Source organism: Condylura cristata, unplaced genomic scaffold (genome assembly GCF_000260355.1).
Source record: "Condylura cristata isolate star-nosed mole 26May11 unplaced genomic scaffold, ConCri1.0 scaffold00008, whole genome shotgun sequence".
NCBI lineage: Eukaryota > Metazoa > Chordata > Mammalia > Eulipotyphla > Talpidae > Condylura > Condylura cristata.
Window position 1 is genome coordinate 21,704,772 of NW_004567109.1, and position 13,893 is coordinate 21,718,664.

Below are 13,893 nucleotides of genomic sequence, written 5' to 3' on the forward strand. Positions count from 1 at the left end.
TCGGTTAACATCCTTCACACCCACGGTCTAGATGCCTTTCTCCTCTGAAATATCTTGTTCATACTTTTGGTCCATTTTTCTTTTTCCTTGTCTCTCTTACTGATCATTCTTTATGTAAACTTTACGTCTATCCTCTGTTGCCTGTGTGCTTTGAAATCTCCTACTTCATTCACTCCTTGTCTTCTCATTTCAAGGTACATTTTGTTGAATGTTAAGTTCTTGGTTTTCATAAGTCCAGTTCATCCATCTTTATTTTATTTATTTTTTTTAAAGATTTATTTACTTATTCATACAGAACTGGGGTACAGGCCAGAGATGTGGAGGGTGAGAGGATTCACCAGAGTCAGAGCAGGGAGCAGAACAGGCAGATGGATGAAGTACACTGCTGAGGGGAGCAGCGGGTGGGTCAGGAGAGGTCTGGCGCCATGTGGTCACCTCCCGGGCAGGCGGGGATCGAACTCATGCGGAAGTGGCTTTAGCTTCTTAGTGCTGTGCTTTAACCCGCAGGGAGGCAACACCAGGGAGGGCCTCCATCTTTATTTTATAGTAAGCACCTTTGGGAGCTTCTTTAAGAAATGTTTCCCTACCAGAAATTCTAAAAGACATTTACCTGTATTTTCTAAGACTTGTAAAGTTTTGTTTTGAAATGTAACTCTTCATCTCTCTAGAGCTAATCATCATTACCTATGCTGTGAAGTCATTTTTCCCGTTTTCATTGATTAAACTTCCTTTACTCTGACATGCCACCTCTGCCCTACAGCAAAGCCCCAAGCATGTGTGGGTCTGATTCCTTGCCTTCTCGTGGGTCAGTCTGTCCTTATGCCCACACCACAGTCTTAAAAGTTTAGCTTCGGCCCTCCCTGGTGGTGCAACAGATTAGAGCGCAGCACTGCAAGCTGGCCACAGCTGTTTCAGCATGAGTTCAATCTTGCCTGCCCTGGAGGGGATCCACATGGCGCAGCAGACGCTCCCCTCAGCAGTGGTCTTCAACGATCTGCCTGTTCTACTCCCTACTCGGTCTCTGGTGAAGCCTCTCACTGCCCTTGTACCTCTGGTCCTGTACCCCAGGTCTGTAGGCAGAAATAAATAAATCTTTTTTAAAAAAGCTTAGCTTCATTAGTAAGTCTTGATTTCTGCAAGGGCAGGTCCCACCTCCCTGCTCTTGGTCAGAGGTGCCCCTTAACACAGAAGGGTACCATGACCTAGGGTCAAATGAGAGCAGGACAATCTCTTACATAAGGATGAGGGAATCAGAATTAAATTCACATGGAATCTTAGTTTTGTTCTTTCTAAAGAGTGGCTTCAGGCACTTGGGGATCTTGCATTTTTGTATGTAAAGCAAAGGTAATGATACTATCTAATAAAGTGTATTGAGGGTCACATAAAGCTAGAATGAGAAAAGAACTTGGCACAGTGCCAGTTAGTGGACCCTGAGTGTTTATGGGTAGAGTCCAGAGAAGTTAAGGGACAGGATCACGGTCATACAACTAGACTGACCCCCACACTGCCTTCTTGATGCTGCCAAGATTCAAAGATAATTTCTAGGTTAAGCTAGTTTTTCCAGCTTCTTTCTTCTATTTTTTTTTTGTTCCTTTTCCATAAAAAATATAACCCATTTCCAGAAGCTTAGGGCATGTCGTCATTCCCAATGACCCCATCTGCTTCAGCTTTTTCTTATCTGATGGGAAAAGAATGAACTGGATAAGGGTCTCTGACAACGTCAGAGGGGAAGCCAGGTTTATTTAGAATACAACTTCTTTTGGCCCTGTTCCCACTGGCCTTGGCTGAGCTGTGGCTCAGGGGCATCAGAAAGCAGCCAGGTTTGGCATGGCTTCCAGGAGAGTTCCAGGTGGACAGTGAGATGCCCTGGAAGATGGGAATCATGGAAATCACAGTGACCTCGAGGGTGATTTGCTACAGTCAGTCTGTGAGTGTTCATGTCTGTGTTGGCTCCTCTCTTGACCTTACCATGAAGCAGTGCTCAGTGTGTGTTTGTGGAATGAATAAGTAAATGTGGAGATAGAGATGTAGCACCCCAAGGATTGAGTCTGATATTATTCTAAAGGCTCTATCCGCCAGGGGAGAGGTGCACAGCTCACCTTCAGCAGATCGGCTGAAGTCTTCCAGAGACAAAGGTTTGAAAGAGAGTATGAGTGTATTATCATGGAATATTACTCAGCGATCAAAAAAGATAAGCTCATGCCTTTTGCAGCAACATGGATGGAGCTGGAAGGGATCATGCTTAGTGAAATAATCCAGAAAGAAAAGGAAAAATACGGATGGTTTCACTCATAGCAGGAGCATAAAGGACCAGGGGGAAAAATAATAACGAACAACTATGTATCAGAGACATTTTTTGGGCGAATGGGATAAAAAATGGGGTGGGGGTTGTGCACGGGACTATGGTGATGGCACACAGGTGAATTGGTGATGGGAAGCCCATGGGGATTGCAGCTGAGATGGAAAAAGGCTCAAAATGATGTATGTAAAAACAAACTGTTATAGTAAAAAAAGACTATGAGTGTATTAAATGGTTAAAGTGTGAGATAAAAATCGTATAATTTCACTTATTTGTGAACTACAAAGACACAAGAAAACAAACGAGCAAAACTAAAACAAACCCTTAGACTGACAAGAGAATGGTGGTATCAGAGGAAAAGGAAAGGAGGTAGAGTGAGCAGAGGGAATTGATCAGTTGGTGGGGTGGTGACTGGAAATTTGGTGGTGGAAGTGGTCTGATAGATACAGTTCTGAGAAACTGTACAAGTGAAACCTTACAGAGTTGAAAATGAATGCTACACCAATGAAAATATATAATTAATAAAAGTACCTTCTATAAAAATAATAAAGTATATAATTGGTTCTTAAACTGATAGATAAATGGAATGGGATAAGAATCCACAAAAAGACCTAAACATAGAAGAAAACTTGGTATATGCTAAGGGTGCAAGTGTCACCGCTGATGGGCAAATACATGTCAGGGCCCTCCCTGGTGGCACAGTGGATGGAAGCGCAGCACTACGAAGTTAGCTGCAGTTGCTTCGGCATGAGTTCGATCCCCGGCCAGGGAGCTGACCCACATGGTGCAGCAGACCTCTCCTGTCTCGCCCGCTGCTCCCTGCAGCAGTGTATTATAGCCAATCTGCCCGTTCTGCTCCCCACTCTGTCTCTGGTGAATCCTCTCATTGTCCCTGCACCTCTGGCCTGTCCCCCAGTTCTGCATGGGTAAATTAATATATCTTAAAAAGATAAACATGTTAAGAAATTAATGAGCCATGTGGGGAAAAAAAACTTAGCTGTGTCCTCAACTCATTGCACACACTAAAGTAAATTCCATAAAACTCAGTATGTATAGGTATAAAACAAAGCCATAAAAATACTAGAACAAAATATCAGCAAATGTTTTCATAATCATGACATAAACCCTAGAAGTTATCAAGAAACAGGTGGACAATTCTGACTGTATCAATATCTTAAAATTCAGTAGCAAAGAAAAACTACATACAAAGCAAATGCCAAACACTGAATTTAAGGGAATATTGGCTTGCTTGTCATGACAGATGAGTCACATGTCTCATCTGATATGCAAAGGGCACTGATATGCAAAGAGCTCTCACAAATCAACTTCTGAGAAAGTACAAAGGAAGAAAAGATGAGTCAGGAAATAAGCAAGATGGGGAAAATACATCTTAGAGAAGATGCCATTTAAATAGACAATAGACAAATGAAGAGTTGTTCGGCTCCACAGAAAAATGGATCCAAGTGAAAACAAGTTTATGACAGTATTTTTCTATATAAGGTTGGCAAAAATTAAAAAACTCATGTCCTTATCACCACCGGGTCCAGAGCAAATTGGTGCATTATTTTTGTCAAGAAATTTTTTTTTAAAGATTTATTTATTCATATAGAACTGGGGTACACACTAGAGATGCAGAGGGTGAGAGGATTCACCAGACACAGAGTGGGGAGCAGAACAGGCAGATCGACGAAGTACACTGCTGAGGGGAGCAGCGGGCGGGTCAGGAGAGGTCTGCCACGCCATGTGGTCACCTCCGGGGCAGGCCGAGATCGAACTCATGCAGAAGTGGCTTAAGGTTCTTAGTGCAGTGCTTTAACCCGCTGCGCCACCAGGGAGGGCCCATTGGCAAGAAATTTAAGAAGTTCTCATGAGGGCTTTATACTTACGTGTGCTTTGATAGTCAATACCACTTCTCAGAATTTATTTTATAGAAATACTGGCCACAGTTAGCACAGTCAAATATACAGGAAGTTTTCTGAAGCACTGTTTGTCATAACAAGAGACTGGAATACATGTTCCTGGTTCAGCCCAGAGTGAGGGGGTCACGCTGTGTGTGTACCCACAGCTGGTAAAGGAGAGAGGTGCGGCTGGCCTGCCAGTCTGGTGCCCATGGTTGGTGTTCTGTTTGGGGAGGGAAAAAGCTGGGTTATTTTATCTGTATATCAATCCATAATATATTAACACTAATATCTAATATTAATATATTGATGCATGTTATCTCTATATGTAATTTTATAGAAAACTTTTAAAATGATGTCATTTACTTTATCTTTATTTGCATATAAAACACACACACATACATATATATATGGAAATATATGATAATGCACAACAGGAATGGTGCAGTTGTGCGGGATAAGACTTCGTGTGCTGACAAGCAAGGCACCATTTTGGGGCCTGGAACCCCACCACTCCCAAGAAACTGGAAAGTTCTGGGATCCAGCCCCCAGGGGGCTGGCCTGGTGACCTAGTAGGGCAGAATAGACCTTATTTGTCCTTTGGCCACATGGCAAGTGTTCATGGTGATTCAGATTTAAGGCTGTGGTTGAAACTCACATTTTATTTCACTCTCATTTACTAAACTACACACTGTTCTTCTAGAGTATTAAAAATCATACTTGTTGAAAATATTTTAGCTGACATTTTGGTTTCTATAGCAGTGTTTGTGAGCTGGTGATCGAAAGTCTGCCTCTGAGGACAGATTCCCAGCCTGCTAACCACTAGAGATTTTTGCTGGGTCACCCTTCCTTCACCTCCGAGATTCCCAAGAACCTTGCTTCCTTTCCCAGCTAGAGAGAGCCAGAGAGGCCCCTGTGTGTGTCCAGTATTTGCTGGGTTGTAATAAACACAAACCTGTGCGCTGTCCAGGTGGACCCTCAGCAACTAAGCTACCTTGCTCGGCTGCCCTTTCACGGGTGTGGGAATAGCAGCCTCCCTCGCTCCCCAGACTGTGAGCTTCCCGGGGCAGATGTCAAGCCCTCATGTCTTTAGTTCTTAGAGCCACATAGAAATTGTTACTTGACCTAACTTACGAACACAAGCATGGACAAGACAGAATTCACCTGCTGGGAAGATGGAGAAGCCTGGTGACAAACTTGGCATAAAGAAGTGAGAAAGGAGATTAGCAATGAGCTGTCAAAGGCAGGAGAGCCGGAGGGAGTAAGAGCAGATATAACAAGTCAGTTTACCAAGCGTTCCCTTTGGAGAAAGGAAGGAGGCAGTGAGCACCTCTGAAGATCTCAGGCAGGGCTTACCCATCTTAAGAACACTGACCAGAGGGCCCTCCCTGGTGGCGCAGTGGGCTAAAGCACTACACTGAGAAGATAAAGCCACTTCCTCATGAGTTCGATTCCCGCCTGCCCCGGAGGAGATCCACATGGCGTGGCAGACCTCTCCTGACCCGCCCACTGCTCCCCTCAGCAGTGTACTTCGTGGATCTGCCTGTTCTGTTCCTCGCTCTGTCTCTGGTGAAGCCTCTCACTGCCCCTGCACCTGTGGCCTGTACCCCAGTTCTATATGTACAAATAAATAAATCTTTGAAAAAAAAAAGAACACTGGCCAGAGAGATAGGATGGCGGGGTGGGGGTGCGGGCTAGTCTTGTATTCTTTCCTGCTGAGCCAGTGGCTAAGGGGAGAGTTGGAGTTGGTGGAGAAAGCATAATGCAGCCTGTAGCAGAGCACACTGTGCTCCAAGAGGAAGATTCCTCCTTATTTGAACTTACGTAACTACACGTAGCAGGGACTTAGCAGGTGCTTAAGAAGGAAGGAAGCTAGGCCAGTGATAGGGGAGAGACAGGGATGTGACCCAAGAACCATTCTACTTTCATGGTGTCAGGGCAGGAGAGGATTTGAGGGGCATGGGGGCGGTGAGAGGATTTACCAGAGAGAGTGGGGAGCAGAACAGGCAGATCAAAGTACTCTGCTGAGGGAGAAGTGGGAAGACCAGGAGAGGTCTGACGCACCATGTGGGTCATCTCCAGGGCCGGGGATCGAACTCACACTGAAGCAGATGCGGCTCACTTGCAGTGTTGCGCTTTAACGTGCTGCACCTAGGGAGGGCCCCCTCCCATATTCTTATCAAGGAGTAGGTGTTGAAGGAGGTGAGTGTGTGTATAAGGAGGAGAGAGAGAGTTGGAACAAAAGTTCTGCCCTACAGCTTACAACCCCAGGGCCCTCTCAAGATAGAAATGGGCACCAAGAGCTATTTCGGTCCTAATGCACAACAAGATAAGACTGCATGTGCCGACAGGCAAGGCACCTTTGTGGGGGCTGGAACCCCACCACTCAAGAAACAGGAAAGCACTGGGATGGAGCCAGTGGGGCAGAATATATCTGCTTTGGCCTTTGGCTACATGGCAAGCCGCTCTTGAGCACTAGTGTTCTCTGTATTGAAGTGGGGGGTCGTAATAGTACCCTCTCTCAGAGGCTTAGGGTGGCAAAGGAATGAGCTGGTACATATACAGCACTTAGCACTCAGCAGATGGGAGTTGCTATCATTATTAATTCAGATAGGAAGTCTGGACATCTCATGTTAATCAGAAACTCTGATGAGAGCTATAGATATTGATAAGTAGTAGCCAATGAATTATTCATTATTCAGAGCAGCTTTTTGGAAGCCATCTTTCAAAATGTGGGCTCCCCTGGAGACAGCTCAGAGTGTTCTTGGGGGTTTGAGCTGCTTGGTGCCAGGCCCTTTTGGCTGAAGTCTTGGCACATTATTTGCTCTGCTTGTAATGCTTTTCTCTCTGCTCTACGTAACTGGTCCTCACTCTGACATCTCCTCCAGGAAGCCTTCTGTGACTCTTCTTGCCTGTGTCTCGCCCTTGTGCTCTGCTGTGCCAGTACTACATTGTGTAGAGCTTAGAGCAGGGACTGGTGACACTTGAGTATGCATCAGAACCCAACGAAGGCCTCGTGGAGGCAGAGATTGTCGGGCCCCATCCCCAGGGTGATTCTGTCGGTCTGGAGTGGTTCCCGGGAATATGCATTTCTCACGTGACACCATAAGATGCGGACACTACTGGCCCCAGAGGTCGCACCCTGAGAACTTCTGGTTTAAACGAAAAGGATTTTACATGGTTATTCCTTACTGCACCCCCCAGGATCACCTTCTCAGTTACTGTTACATGGAGAGAGAAAGTCAGATAACAAGATACGATACAGAAGATTCTTCAAGGCCTTGCGTGCTGATACTAGAAGATGGTGGTGACCCCAGTGGACATGAAGCCATTAGAATTGGAGGGCAGAAGCGAGGTGTCCACCAGTTAGGGCAGGCGGCAGCCGGTGTCCTGGGTCACAGCGCCCTCTGGCGCTGACAGGTGGGCTCTGCACCTGAGCAGTGAGCCCGCTGGTGAAGGGGTGGATTTGCCCCTCTCCACCAGATCCCTGCTCAGTAACTTGCTAGAACCCAGCTCTGGGCATATACCCTCTACTGCTCACAGCTAACCTCCCATGGCTCTCCTCTGCTTCTGGACAAAGCCCAACAGTTGAGGTCCTTCTCTGCCTTCTCCAGCTCTGCTGCCCCAGTATCCTGCTGCTCTCCTCAGGAACTGACTTCCCACATGCTGTTCCTACTAGTAAGACCACAACTCACCTTTTCTCCCCAGAAATGTATCCTCATTAATAAAAAATGTGGCCTGTTCCATGCTGTTTTTCTGGATTGTTTTTTTCAGACAGAAGTAACTGTCTGAATAGCCCTGTGCAGCGACCGCTATGGAAACCGTCCAGTGTATGTAAACACCTGTTTGTGGGTCCTGGGTCCTCCTTGAGAGCATGAGCTCTCTGGAGCTCCTGACTCAGCTTTAGTGTCTCATAAAATGCTTATGAGGAGTAAAAAACTGTTTTTCCAACTAAAAAAAAAAATGTTCCGGTGTTTGTCTAGTTAAGTTGAATGTTAAGTTCTTGGTTTTCATAAGTCCAGTCCATCCATCTTTATTTTATTTATTTATTTTTTAAAGATTTATTTACTTATTCATACAGAACTGGGGTACAGGCCAGAGATGCGGAGGGTGAGAGGATTCACCAGAGACAGAGTTGGGAGCAGAACAGGCAGATTGGTTGAAATACACTACTGAGGGGAGCAGCGGGCGGGTCAGGAGGGGTCTGCCGTGCCTTGTGGGTCAGCTCCGGGACCGGGGATCGAACTCATGCTGAAGCAGCTGCGCTGCATTCATCCTAGTGCTGCATACAGAAGAGAACAAGACAAAGTTGTCAGTGCCTACACTCTAGTGGAGAAAAAAAATAACAAGTATAATACATTATATATAGTTAGGTGGGGATAAGTGGATAAAAAATTAAGCAGGGAAGAGGTAGAAACTGATGGGGGGGTTGTTCCTCTTAGACAATGCAGCTAAGGACATTCTTCTGAGGAGCAGAGTCCTGAACAAAATCCAAACCGTGCATTTATCTGGGAGAAGGAATTCTTGACGGCATGCAAAGAACCAGTGGCAGGAACGTGCCTAATCTATTCTGGAAATAGCAAGAAGGCCAATGTGCTACGTTGGAAGCAGATGCTGAGATGACGGCTCACGGGCAAGTGATTAAGTACTTCCCTCGGGTAGGGTGGTGGTGACCATCAAGGGCATGGGGGAAGCCAGGCAAGCTGTCCCTTTACACAGAATTCCCTGAGTGGGGCTCAGTCTGATCTCACAGGGAGTCTTACTGCGTGAGTTCGTGTTAGAGCTTGGCTCAATCAAAGGCAATGTGACTAGGTTACCGAGCCTTTCATAGGTCCAGATTTAGAGACATGCAGGGCGATGGGAATGCTTGGAAACTTCATGTATGCAAAGTGGGCTCTGTCATGGAAAAGAATCAGAGTATAGGATGGAGGTACAGGGGTGAGAGGATTCCCCAGAGACAGGGTGGAGGGCATAATGGGCAGATTGACTGAAATACGCTGCTGAGAGAAATAGAAGGAAAGAAAGCAGGGGTCTGCTACACAGGAGTGAGGGTCCTGGGGCCCTGTTTACACTGCAGGCATCACTGACTGATGATCTGAGTCAACATAGAGGATCATCAGCTTGTAGGATCATTGCTTAGCACCCAGCTCCTATGGCAGTCCTCTCTACTCCCTTTAACCATTCAAGCCTCCCAAACTTGCCTGGTGGACAAGGAGTTGGGGTCTACTTTTTAAATGATACCACAATCAGGGTAAGAGCAGTCCCACCCTGAGGGAAATTTAGGATAGAAGGTCTCACAGGGACAAACCCTAGAGGTGGGGGTAGAGAAGAACAATAAATCTTAACTAGCAGGAAAATTCCAGGAATCAAAGGTGGGGTCAGAAAAGATTATCAGCCAGAGGTGAGGGAAGGGGGTAATCTGTCTCAGAAAACCAACCCACGCTGACCCCAAGGCAGTAGTCTCCCCAGTAGTTCCATCAAAAGACAACTGTAAAAAACACAGTTTGCTGGGGGCAGCCTGCAGCTCTTGTTCTTGAAGAACGTGTCTGTCTGTGCAGGTGCCTGTCTTTCCTTGTTCTCCTTTCCTCCGTGCGCTCCTGGATGGATTCCGTCTGCGGAATTCCTTCCCAGAGGGGCCCAAGAAGCCCACATCCCAAACCCACCCCTGAACTCCATCACACTCACAAGAGCCATGGGTACTGGGTGTTGGAAGCAAATGCCTACCAAGGCTGGAGGGCACGCAGGAGGGTAAAGGGTGATCTGAGGGAATCTGGGCAGAGCACTGACATTGTCTGTTATAGTCAGTGAAGTTGAAGGGCAGAAGTCAGGGAGCAGAACTGAGGTAAGATCCAAGAGTCAGCTGAGGCCAGATTAGGCAAACCAGTATCTTACTTTGCTCAGAGATCGCCAGGCTGAAGTGTCCACCCTTTGCAGTCTTCCTTGTGTTTAGAAGTGCCCAGTTCTGGGTCCATGTTAAGTCACGGTCTACCATGTTGATTGCCTGATTAGAGACACTACCTCTTCCTCCTTGCTGTTCCCCCAACTTGTCTGGTAAAGGCTGAAGGTAAAGCAGTCTTTTTAAAAATAAGATTTATTTATTTTTTTATTTTACAAAAGTTTATTTTTACATCATTTTATACATTTTTTTCCCATCTCAATTTAATCCCCACGGGTTTCCCATCACCAAGTCACCCATGTGCCATCACCATAATCCCATGCATTTCCCTCCCCCCACCCCCGTTTTGATCCCATTCCCCACTCCACCCCCGCAAAATGTCTCTGGTATATGGTTGTTCATTATTTTTGTTAAAAAATAAGATTTATTTATGCATACAAGAGCTGGGGTGCAGGCCAGAGGTGAGGGGGTAGTGAGAGGATTCACCAGAGACAGAGTAGGGAGCAGAACAGGTGCACTGACTGAGATACACTGCTGAGGGGAGCAGCGGGTGAGACAGGAGAAATCTGCTGTGCTTGTGGGTCACCTCCCTAGCCGGGGATTGAACTCACACTGTAGTGGTTGCCGATAGCTTTATAGTGTTGAGACTTAACCACCTGTGTCACCCAGGAGGCCCTAAAGCAATCATCTTTAACCATGAGGTCACAATGCAGCAAATACATCAGCCTGGGCTACCTAGCGGCAGACTCCTTGGAGAGGGTAAGAAGCCCCCTGTGATGAAGTCGCTGGCTCTCCACACCACACAGGTGTGCTTCCGGCCTGCTGCTCCCTCCAAACACACGGGCCTGCACAGCTGCTTACTTCAGATGCAAGCACCTGTCTCCACTCAAGGGCACCAAGTTTTCCAGGTTTGCTAAGTCTTCTGTCCGAATGTCTGTCCTGTTTTATGATGCACTTATTAAGCAATGAGCAAGGTAGATATTTATGTTTACTGGACATTTGTATTTATGTGAAGTACACGTTTCTGTGCTTCATCACTTTTTTTTTAAGATTTATTTATGCATACAGAACTGAGGTACAGGCCAGAGGCAAGGCCGCGGTGAAAGGATTCACCACAGACAGAGCGGGGAGCAGAACAGGCAGATGGATGAAGTGCACTGCTGAGGAGAGCAGTGGGCGGGTCAGGAGAGGTCTGCTGTGCCATGTGGTCAACTCCGGGGCAGGGATCGAACTTGCGCTGAAGTGGCCGTGGCTGGCTTTCATTGCTGCCCTTTAACCCACTGCGACACCAGGGAGGGCCATTCACCCCTTTCATTTGGGAGGCAACAAGAAGTGATGGTGGGTATCGGCATCTTAAAAGTTTCTGAGGATTGTTGCAATAGTAAAACTGTGGTTTAACTTAAGCACAGAACCCCCCAAAACATCTGATCACAGAACATGTTTTTCCTTGTAATCCTTACTGCTATTTTTTAAAAAGATTTATTTATTTATGCATACAGAACTGAGGTACAGACCAGAGGTGCAGGGGTGGTGAGAGGATTCACCAGAGACAGAGTGGGGAGCAGAAGAGGCAGACTGATGGAGTACACTGCTGAGGGGAGCAGCGGGCGAGACAGGAGAGGTCTGCCTCGCCATGTGGGTCAGCTCCCAGGCCAGGGATTGAACTCACACTGAAGCGGCTGCGGGGAGCTTCTCAGTGCAGTGCTTCAACTGTATGTGCTACCAGGGAGGGCCCGGAATCCTTATTTCTATTAATCAGGGCAGAGCTTCCCATGGCTGTGCCATGGGTGGGTCCTGGGAGTGTCGTCTGTTGGACCCGTCAGAAACTCACCACAGCTGAAAATAGTTTCCAACAGGGCAAGGTGCACTCCGCAAGCTTCCTGAATTCAGTAACAACTCAGGCCCCAGGGCCCAGAGTGCCCATCACATCACCCAGGTGTCTCCTTCTTGGTCATGGCTTGTCATCTGGAACATTATTTTGGCGAGCATATTCTACTGTGAGCAAGAAGCCGGCTTCGGTTGGAGGCTGGCTCTCTAACACTTAAATCCAGCGGGAAAAGCCAACCCAATATACCCAAAGTGCCTTCTACCAAAGCTGCAGCTTAGGCTGGTGTTCTGTGGGAGCAGCTCTCCAGGCCGTGGAAGTCTCCAGGCTGGAGGGGCTGAAGTTCGGATGGTCACACAGTGTGAGTTTTGCAGAGAGTGTGGCTGGAGGGCAGGTGAGGTCCAAAGGGAGCAGCATGCTTGCCCAGAGTTAGCTCAAGCCAGTCTGCAACTGCTCTGATTTGCTGCTCTCGGCACCAGTATGCACATTCCTGTCCTCCTCTTAAAATGATCTCTGGCGTGACCAAGTAACGTTGGTTACTTCTTGGCAGGGTTTTCTGCAACCATCGGTCCAGGCAGCTTGAAAGAGAACTCTGGAGCCCCTGGCCTCATCGCCACAGGTTAGGGGGATGTAAGCCGGCAGGGAGACAGCAACCTGAGCCCCACTGTGAACCCCTACAGCTCTTTCCTGTCGTAGCTGCTCTCTGATGCACTGTGCTCCACCCCACATGCCTTGTGTGTTCGGTCTCCAGGCTCAGGTGCACCCACCTGCGCCCGCCGCACCCTACTCCAGGTGTCCACCATCAGGCACGCGTGTAAGAACACAGGTGTCCATCCTTGATGCTAATGGCGAGAGGGAGGAAAAACCTGGTCACTTTCATTTACCATACACAGGTAAAAGTTAACATCTGTCATATCTTGGCACAACACTCGGGGTTTGTGACGTAGGCTGAAGTCTGTAAGTCACTCTTATCACACTCCACACAGGGTTCTTGCAGGCACTTGATTTTGTCAGTTTCATTTTTGTCCAGTCTGTTTACATTGCATGTTATGTCTGCATATGCTCATTACATATATACAAAATAGTATTTCATCCTAGCTCGGCACACCTCCCCTGCAGGTCTGCAAAAGTGCATCTTCTGTCCCAGGTACCAACTCTGTGTGTACCCCCTTAGAAAATAAAATAAAAATTGGCCCTCCCTGGTGGTGCAACAGGTTAGGATGCAGCACTACAAGCTGGCCACAGCCTCTTCCATGCGAGTTTGATTCCCGACCCAGGAGGTGACCCACATGGCACAGCAGACCTCTCCTGACCCGCCCGCTGCTCCCTTCAGCAATGTGCTTCATCGCTCTGCCTGTTCTGCTCCCCACTCTGTCTGTTGTGAAGCCTCTCATCACCCCTGTATCTCTGGTTTGTACCCCAAATCTATATGAAAAATACATAAATCCTTAAAAAAATAAAAATTAATGTTTGACATAACATTGCCTTTCTTCACACATCCTAACAGCAACTATGGGGTGTGATGCATGGGGTTCTTAGGTCTTCTGAGAAAGAATCCAGCAGACCTCATTCATAGCACACGGCAATGTTACTAAGGAAAGAGAAGCCTGTATAGACACAGGCGCCAGTCTTCAGGCAGGACTTACTGGTTGCCAGGGCAAAGGCATGTTTTTGTAATTGTCCTTTGATGCAATTATTGTGGAAACGATTGCCTTGGGGCCAGATTGGGTTTGTTTTCTAAGATCAATAATCATCTCTGCTCCTACCCCTGGCTGATATTTTTTTTCTGATTCTGTCTTAGATTCCTGGAAACTTTCATAGCTGGGTTTAATCTAATTTTAATTAATAATCCCTACCGCCACCTCTGGGGATTGTCTCTGTGAGACTTTTAAGTTTCCATTAATTCTACCAGAGAAGGAAAACTAGAAGCTTGTGTCTAGTTCCTCTTGGACTCCGTCCCTCAAGAAAGTGCCTT